General features: G+C 41.9%; 1 long non-coding RNA gene across 2 annotated transcripts in view; it reads left to right on the top strand.

The window, feature by feature from the left end:
- LOC308582412 overlaps nucleotides 1–10,077 on the top strand; it is a 46,229-nt gene continuing 36,152 nt past the window's right edge. The window contains exons 1-2 of one of the 2 annotated variants that reach the window (XR_014005670.1): nucleotides 1–57; nucleotides 1,490–1,874. This is a non-coding gene — a long non-coding RNA (uncharacterized lncRNA). Of the gene's footprint in view, nucleotides 58–232; nucleotides 1,875–10,077 lie in introns of those variants that run through there. The other variant, XR_014005671.1, reaches the window with a different exon arrangement.

Below are 10,077 nucleotides of genomic sequence, written 5' to 3'. Positions count from 1 at the left end.
GGAAAGATGGCTGGGAACCAGTCCATCTGGTGTATTAACTTGTCTTGGGATTGCATGGTAAACGGTTGACTATAAATGCCTATAAGCAAGCAAGCAAACGAAAATGTACTGGATTTGCCTTCACTTTCAAAAGAAATATATATGTTGGTTACTTCATATGACACCTACTTGTCCCTTGCAACTCTCTTTCTGGTGGGAACCCAGAGAGTGGTATTCCTTCTTATTCTGAAAATTGTGGCAGTTTTAACGTGCGAATGTAAAAGTGTTTGAAGTTTGAAGCAGAACGCAAGGCAGTTCTACGTTCTTGCATATCACTCTGCTTTGTGAGGAGTTGCATTTTGCCTGCATCACTGCTGATGTGGTAGCCATTTTGCTTCCTCCAGTTCCTGCACTGTAGTGGGCACTCTCTAAGGAACCATTACCTAGACATTAGTTACAACTTGTAATTATGCATGAATAGATAGATAGATAGATGGATAGATAAATATATTACTACATATTAGCTTAAAAAGAAAGAGTGCCATCCTGTGACATCATCCAACAGCATGTTTGGACTAAGTTTACCTCAGGGATGTACATTTTACCTCAAAGTTTACCTCAGGGATGCACACTTTGCCTCAGAGTTTACCTCAGGGATACACACTTTGCCTCAAAGTTTACCTCAGGGATGCCCACTTTGCCTCAAAATTTACCTCAGGGATGCACACTTTGCCTCAAAGTTTACTTCAGGGACATGCCATCCTTTTGCCATTCAAATGGTGAAGATGTTTTAAAATAGGCCCAATTGTTTAACCACCATCATTGTTTGAAATGTAACATTTGTTTTTTAAAGTGCAGACTCTTTTCAGCCAGCCCAAAGCCACCAGCTCCAGAAGCTGAGACTGAACCTCACCGAGCCCATTTAATTAATATCCCTCGCTGTGGCCTAATTCTCTCTTCAACATGTGGCTGTCATTTGCCTGTCATCACAGCTGATTTACAATGGGGTTTAATTAAATCCTACGTACATTATTCAGCATTCTCCAAAGGCAGCGCCAAAGCGTCCAAGGGTATTTAAAATGTCACCTGCTGAGACATATCATCTCCCCCTAAATAAATATGACAGTGATCAAACTTTGGCTAATTACAGTGACTTCATTATTTGTTTGTATGTTTTAATATTTAATTGCTTTCGTGTTCATCCAATTATGAAGCAACAGCAAATAGAAATTAACTTTTGATCAGCATGTTCCCAGCCCTGCTAATCAGCACTTCAAAGCCCACACACAATAGGAGGTCATGCAACCTGAGGGAGCTCAACCTTATGCGAATGGATCAGCCTATTTTATTTTATTTTATTTTATTATTCTTGTGGGGTGGGGAGAGAGATTCACCTTTCCCAGACAGCGCCTGCCTCCCTTGGACACTGCTTCCTACAAGCCTTCTTGTACTGGTTTTGCCATACAGCTGTGTATATTGTTTGCAACTTGATTCACGTGTTGCCTTTCAGATGCACGCAGCTGCAAAGTTTATTTCCCCAATGCAACTAAGCTTCCGGCGCTCCAGTCTCGCAGCGGAATGCAGATGCCAAGAGCAAAAACCCCGGGACCCCAGAGAGGTCGTGCACGTGAGTGCAGGTGAATGCAACAGGGCAGAGTTTGCGAGCTTTGAGCAGCAAAGTAGCAAATAGTGCCTTCAGACTCTGAAACCCCGCACGATCCCCTCCCCTCTACACCCCCTGCTGCTGACTCCACCCATGTGGAATGGAAAACAAGAGGCAACTTGAGGCAACCAATGAACGAGGCAAAGGGAAAGCGCCTGTTGCCAGGCGATGCCAGCTGAAAGGAGAACGTGAAGAACTAGGGGAGCCCGATGAACTCGAAAGCCAAACTCCTGTAAGTTTTGAGCAGTATTGATTGCTAAGTTTTCTGTACAAAAATATCTTTTTCGTTCAGAACTGGGTGGTGGCTCACCGTATTGTTGTATTTTAGAGAAAGTATTCTAATTGCTTTCTGCTAATACATTGAGTGTGTATGTATGTGTTTATGAGGTGTTGCAACAGCTAACTGCCTGGATGCAGTCCCTTAAGGACGCAGGGTAGGCTTATAGAGAGCTAGTAAAACCACTCTTATGTATGCTATCTGAGATTCCCCTACTAAAATATCAGTATTAACAGCTCAGGATAAGCATTTTACTTCCAAAAGCAATATTTAAGTTTGCTTCCAAACAGCTTGTTTATTAAGCATTCTCCCTGATTTGTTTGCAGGGAAGTTATAGGACATTGCCTGAAGCAATTTTTATCCCACACTTTTCTAGTGTATTTTCCCATCAGTTTCTCTATTGCAAGAAGTCTGGGGTTTTTTGGGGGGTGGGGAACAGTCTTGTGTGCAATCACACAATCTGAATTTGCCAGAATGGGGTTGAATCCCAGTCTAAAAGTATTAAAAATGTAAGCATGGTGGGTGGGGGGTAAAATTGAGTTGTTTCATTTTCTAAAGAAGAGTTCTGTAAAACTAAACAGAACAGCTTGCAGACTATAAGCAATGGTAGTTGGTGCGTAATATAAAACATGCCTGGTAGGATCCAGGATTACCCTTCTATGAGCAAGAGGTACTGAGACCCAGGGGAGGCTCCAGCTGGAGGAAGAGGGGAAGCCAAGTTTTTGCAATTCCTCCATCACCCTGAAGTCTCCCACACCACCTCCCATACTGCTTTGGAGGGAATCCCAAACCCCCAAAGCAAATTTTCAGAGGGGCTGCATGGGAAAGGGAATTGACAAAATTTGCCATACCCCTTTTCCCCCAGAGAGTATCCTGTTAGCAGAGTTCCATTCCCATAAATTCTGGACCAAAGCCACTAACTTTGTAAAAACAGCAACCTCAAAGTGGTTTACAATCAAGCAGTGTACAGTATAAATTTTATGAAATAAATAAAATATAGGTGAAAATGTGTCATGTTGCAGCCTAACCCTGAAAATATTGGAATGAAATGCAATAATTGTCTCAATGTTTATGGGCATGTTGCTTCAACTTGCAACACAATCCTTAACATATCTACTCAGAATTAAGTTCTCTTGATGAGGCTTCCTCCTGGCTACATGAGGTTAGGATTTCTGCCCAATCAACAGCTCCAACTTTCTTGAAGAGCTTCTAGGAAAAGAGAGTAAGGATAATGGGCCAAGCTCCCATTCTTCATTCCCTAGAGTGGTTTTTCAGAAAGTCAAGTAACCATTACCTTCTTTCCCTTCTGAATTGGCAACTGGGCTACCAGGTGACACTCACATAGAGGCTGGGTTTGAGCTAGAGGACTCTCAATCTCAGTCTCTGCTATAACTCCCCTCACCCAACACATGGAAAACATTGTCAAAATGAAAAACTAAGGTGTTTTTGGGGAGTGGAGTAGGAACTTGAGCAAAATTGGGCAGGAATCTAGGATGCTGTTGACAGTTCTTTTTTGCAAAGCCCATCTTCAGTTTTTCATCTGACATAATGTCTCCCACGTGTGTTTCCTTGCAGAGGAAAGGTTGTTCCTTTGGAATTCTCCATTAGTGTCAGCAAGACCACATTCATAATTACAGTGTATGCTTAGCAGTTGTGGGAGCTTTTTCTAACTGCATTCCTGTTTCCAGTTTCTCCCTAGGAAGCCAGTGTTTTACCGGGTTAGTTGCAGCTGAGGATGAGAATGGAAAGGTGTGATTGAAGGGCACTTCCTAGTCTTTAGGAGTAGTCAGTCACCAAGCTATTGAGTCAGTCTGATCATCAGCTTTTTATGGGTGTCATGCTTAAATGCCATAAATCCTTCAGCAAATTTTGAAAGCATGTCTTTCCCCTGAGAATGAAAACAGAATGGATACTGTCCCTGCCACAGTAATTTAAACACACACACACACACTACTGTTAGACAAGAAATAGTGTGTGAGAAAAAGAGAAAGAGAGGGAGGGAGGGGTGGGTAGGAGGAGAAGGGGGAGCTGTTACTGCAATGCTATTTGGTCACTCTAATTACCAATAATAGCACCTACTGGCATGCCCAGCCACAATCAACTCATTTTTAAAGCTATATAATAATGTTTAGGATAGGAAATTAATTTTCATAGCCACTGCAGCTGATTTACTTGTGCTGTAATTTAGATTTATTACAAATTAAATTCCCCCAAGTCAAGTGTTTGACTTGAAGAAGCACCACTTTAATAAAAGGGGGAAATGCATTGCCATAGCCAGGAGATGCAGATAATGGCCATATCTGCATTATACATTTAAAGCGCATGGCTCTCCTGAAAGAATCCTGGAAACTGTAGTTTGCTCAGGGTGCTGTGAATGGTAGCTCTCTGAGGGATAGACTGCAGTTCACAGGATTCTTTTTTGGGGGGAGAATCATGTGCTTTAAATGTCAATGTGGAGGTGATGTATTTTGGGTGCTGTCCAACCCATTGAATACATCCCCCCCCCCGAGAAGGGTTTGCTCTGGGGTTTGTGCATAACAGAATGGTCTGCTAATGTTCCCGTGGCCCCCCCCCCATTTTCCCATACATATATAATGTAATTGGCTCCTTCTCTCTTCTCTGGGCCTCTTCCTAGGAACAGAATTACCGTCAAGAAAGGAGAAGAGTAGGGGAAGCCGTGGGTTAAACCACAGAGCCTAGGACTTGCCAATCAGAAGGTTGGCAGTAAGTTAAACAGTGTTTCTATGTGCTGCTCTGGTTCGCCAGAAGCAGCTTAGCATGCTGGCCACATGACCCGGAAGCTGTATGCCGGCTTCCTCGGCCAATAAAGCGAGATGAGCGCCACAACCCCAGAGTCGGTCACGACTGGACCTAATGGTCAGGGGTCCCTTTACCCTTTACCTTTACTTTCTGTCTTGGGATCTTTTGAATGATTTATTCACACATAATTGATCTGGTTTGCCGCTATGAGAACAGAATGCTGAACTATGGTAGATAAGTCTTTGGTTTGATGCTGCAGGGCTCTTTTGTTCTTATGGACCTTAAACTAATCCAGCAAGGCAATTCTTTTATTTTCTTTTTGAAATGCTGGAGAAGGTTTTTAATGCTGGTGATTATTTTGATTGGATTCAGTCTATTCCCAGCACTGTGCCGCTTTGTACCAAGTTTAAAATCATGCAAGTTTCCATCACCTGTCCTGAAGTCATTTTGTGGTGAGAATATGGCCATGTAAGTTGAAACCAGGCCTCTTCATATGGGGTAGCAGCTCAACTTTGAGAGGTAGGGCACTGGGCCGTTGACAACAGATCCAAAATTTCTGCCATCAAGAAAGCTAATCCAGATTTTCTAGATAATTGGAACTATTGTTTGCCACGAGGCAATGGTGGACTGTTATTTGAGAAACACAAATGCTAGTCAAACTTGGGTCTGTGGAGATAGTTAAATAGTTCTTTGGAACCAGGCCCCATCTGTATTCACTTCAAACTACCTGAGTAGTCTTTGATTGGTTACCTGGGTTAGAGAGCTGTGAACGTGATTCTAAAAGAAGTTTCCTTTTTGGATTGGATTATTTGGGTGGTTTGTTAGGCCTTTGCCTCATTTCTTGAGTCTGCAATGTGTTTTTCTGTTCTTGCTATTCCCCATTCTCTCCATTCACCTTTGTCCTGTTTCATCTAACTTGGTTTGTAAGCAGTCTAAGCATGGGCATGTATCTAGCAAACCATCACCATTGCATTAGTATGAAGTAAAGACTAATTCCAGTGGTAGTAATAACACAGTAAGCAACTGGCAAAAACATAGTTATATTATGCATTTTTATGAACAAGTTAAGCTTGAGGAAGTTCCTGTATGTTTTCATCAAGACAGGATCTGTCTTTGCCATTGACAAATGTAGAGAAGAAATCTTAAAGCTATCCGTGTCTATATTAGGATTTGATGCTGCATTCAGGAAGTAACTTTTTAAGAACGATGCATTTTCTTGAGCCCATTTCACTGGCATCCAGGACCCTATCTTCACCTGCCCTTGAATTCCTTCTTGTCCTAATGAAGCTCAGCAATCCATTCATAGACCCCATAGTTAGACAACTCTGTGCTCTATCCTTTGATTACTTTCACTTGGAAGCATGAACTGCCGCTGTGTTCAGACATTTGAACTGATTTCAGGTGATATGAAAGTGGTTTGTAGTGATGACTGTTTCACACATGGAAGACCTCCATTGATATTGATTGATATTGCAATCATCCAGTGATAAACATGTATCTGTGAACTCACTTATGCTAAGCCTTCATCAAGCATTAGTGAGGGGCTTCATGTAGACTCTCCAGAAACATAGCATGAATGTTAACAATCAGCAGAGGCAGAAAAGTACTTTTAAGGAAGACTTGTGGGGGGAAAGGACAGTTGTATATGTTAAAGAATTCATGAATCCTCATTTCAGTGGTAGGGGCTTTCATCGTTCCCTCTATTTAATATCATTTTGCTTATTGTATCTGTTTTCAGCCATCTGACTTTAGTCCATTGATGAATGATGACTTGCCTAGTTGAGTCGCAGTCTTTTGACATGTGTAAAGAGTCCCGGTCCCAGAAAGGCTGAGCACTCTAGGTTAAAATTTGCCTTCTTACTAGTGAGGAGGTCAGGGAGCTGTCCAGCAAGGCGAAGGAATAGTAGGTCCCGCAAGGTTGCTGAATCAGCAGGGGAGCTGTCCAGCTAAGGAGTTGGAAGTAGCACTCCACATCTAGGAGCTGGACTGAAGGAGGTGTTGCATCAGCAACATTCAGGCAGTGCACGAGAGGTTTTATAGTGGTTTTGTTCCTTCTGGAGCATCAGAGGGACCTTACTGTGGTATATTATTGGAATTAGAGGTTTTCCTTTTACATAGTGTTCAGAGATGGAATGCCTCATGCTACCAGATTTGTGCTGCATCTTTTGGTCTGAGTATTGGAAATTTGTGTTTGCCATCCTTCGTGTTTCTGTCTCAACACAATTCTACAGAAGTCTGTTCTTCAAGTATACCTTTGTTTACACCATGTTTTATTTTTTATTTCAGTATGACTGCAATCATGATTTGTTTCATATACTTCTTGATGTGTATTCAGAAATAATAATTCTTCAGCTGCAGCTAAATTTTCAGTCTTTTGGGGATGAAATAGTTGTACAACTTTTGCTTTAAGCTAAGTAGAATCCCATGTCTTCTGTGTATTGTTTGCCGGCCCTTTCAAGTGACTCTCAGCCACCAAGAACCACTTAATACAGGAAAATGGGTCTTTCAAGATCCTCACCTGAGTTGCTTTGAGACTGGGTATCCCATATATTTCATGCACCCTTTTCCATATTACTTTATAGGCATCCCCCCATCAGTTGTAATGCTGATTTAAATACAGTTCATCCAAATAGTCTGGAGAACACACACACACACACACACACACACACACACACACACACACATTCTGGTGATGTGAAGGTGGGAATCATAGGGCTTCTTTTACCAATGTCTATTATACTGATAAAAGAAAATCTGAATAAATGAAGTTGTGGGAATTTGAAATCAGAGTTTTAAAGAGAGAGAAATCAGAAAAAAATGGATATTGGTCAAATATTTACATTATTCACTTGGCTTTAAGATTATCAGAATATGATTTCAGCTGGTGCAGAGGTCCCTAAGTACCAGGATGCTGATTCTTGGAAGTGTGTATCGAATTAGCATTTTATGCTAGAACCCAGTGTCATTCAATGAGGCTGAATGGTGGAAGATTCAGGACAGAAAAAAAGGAAGTACTTCTTCATACAACACATAGCTAATCTATGAAATTTGGTACCACAGGATGTAGTGGTGGCTGCCAAAGTAGAGAACTTTAAAGGGGAATTAGACAAATTCATGGAGAATAAGGCTGTCTGACTATTAGTCATGATGCTCCATTTTCTGAGACAGTATGGGCCATATTCAACCAACCAGCTGTGTTGGCAGAAGCCAGTGCAAGCATTCCTGCTACAGCAATGGGAATTCCTCCTTATCCTACCCCCATATATGTCCCATGGCATTGCTCTGAGAAGTTGTGGGAACCACCAGAATAGATAGAGAGCAGCACAAGGAGCATGAGAGGGGGCGGATATAATGCAAGCTTATATTCAGCATAGTACTATCTAAGTTCCTGTTGCTGGAACAGAACAGAATGCTGGAACAGACAGGGGTCTGGTCTAATCCAGCAGGGTTCTTCTTCTGTTCTTATGCTGTTTGTAAACTTAGTCAGAAGAAAGTAAAGTAAGTGGGACATTGATCTGACTTGAAAAAGTTTTTCATTCTTTACCCAGGAAGTCAAGAAAGGTTTCTCAAGTCAAAAGCCTTTAGAAATTCACTGCCTTTCCAAAATCTGTCTGTGTAAGGAGAGTAGATAAAACATTTGCCATTTGTGTAGAGTGGATAAAACATTTTACCAATTTTCTCAAGAGAGAAATGGACTTCTGAAAAGTTATGCAGAAACCTGGCTGTGCAGTTCCCACTTTAAAGGCCAGTTGCAGACTCTCTAATAGTCACAATGAGTGGCATCTTCCTTGATCCTCTCCATCACCTAAAGTTATTTAAAAGTTATTTAAAATAGATAGCCCTCACATTTTGAAGGAAAACATGCATATGGACTAGGTTCCCCAAAACCCCGCCAGCTACTTCTGCACACAAATTGGGATTTGGCAAATAAATTTGGAAGCTGAAGGGACTGTCAAAAGCAGCTTATGATAGGGCATGGCAACACACAAACTCCCATTGAGTATGCCCAATACCTAAGGTAGTCCTTTGAATCCTGGCCATTATATCCTGCTGACCATGAAGTTCAAAAAGCCTTCTGAGAAGGAATTTTGCAAATCTGCTGCTTGACAGATGTCAGTCTTCTGAGCAGGCCCGTTTGTCACATCACAGAAGCAAAATAAAAAACAAAAAATAAAAAACAACAATTTGCAGTTTGAGTTGGGGAGGCAAAGAGGGGAACTTGTATTGAGGACTCACAAGACTTCTTATATTACCCTTTGGTGCATATTTATTGAACACTCTGAGAGATTATTGGTAGGAGGCATGGGTTTGTGACTAGACAGGAAGAATGAATAAACTACCCCCACCTTTAATTTCAAAAAGAGCCTTGTTTTCAATTTCTGCCTAGCTCAGCCCCACTATCATAATGTCAGGGCCATTCATGTTTCTTTTCAAACGTGAGTTAGGATTGTTTGCATTTTAATCACCCCTTTAGAACCCTGTTCCCCCCTTTCAAGTTTTGCCCTAGGCACGAAAGCTTGTTGGACAACTGAATAGCCTGACTGTATAAAGCTCAGAAAAGACTGAAAAAGTAGGAAGAGGCAGCAGTGACTCCCTGCCCCCCCCAAAAAAACTTGGAAATTGTATGAAACATATCAAGAGGAGACAGTTTCCCATTAGTTCCCCTATACCTGGGAGAAGAAGGCCTTTTAGCAGGGTCCTTATGCATTTTATATTTACCAACTGTCCCAATAACAGATAAAGGCAAATAAGGTGCAATGGATGGAATGAGGTCTAGGTGTTTTCCCAACCCCCTGATCTCAATTGTGCAGAAGTGATATGAACTTTCAGGACTTTGCTACTCACAAACTTTGAAAGTGGCATCGGGCATTGCCCCATCAGACCAGCCAGTGCCCCTTCACAACCTAATAAAATTTTTGTCCACATCATCTTGCACCACAATGTCACCACAAGAATCCAGTGGCCCGGGTGGCATTGGAGATGGCCAGCTGCCTGCTTCCTTGAAGTGCTGCACTTGAGAAAAAGCCCTTGTTAGAAAGGAGCCGTTTCATCTCATTCTTTTATTTCCCAATCAGTCCCAGGGCTTCCTTGCTGCAGCCTCAAAAACACACACACACACAACAGTTTCCAGTGGGTGTAATTCAATTCCGAGAAAACAAAATAACCACCTGCGCATGTGGCTGGGATTCCCTCCCCCCACCCCCGCCAGTCCGCTCTCTCACACTGCCCGTCTTCACCTATTAAAAAAAAAAAAATCTATAAGAGAGAAGCCGAAGAAGGGAACTTGATGAGAAATTCGTATGCCAGCCTTCCCACCATTGTAATTTCATTCTGTCTTTGTAATTGTCTGATATTACATTGTTCCCTGCCGGAAGATTAATTAGCTAGTCTTACCCTC

This window comes from Podarcis bocagei (assembly GCF_964188305.1).
Source record: "Podarcis bocagei genome assembly, chromosome: 2".
In the NCBI taxonomy this organism is placed as follows: Eukaryota; Metazoa; Chordata; class Lepidosauria; order Squamata; family Lacertidae; genus Podarcis; species Podarcis bocagei.
This window is presented reverse-complemented; position numbering and strand designations above follow the sequence as displayed.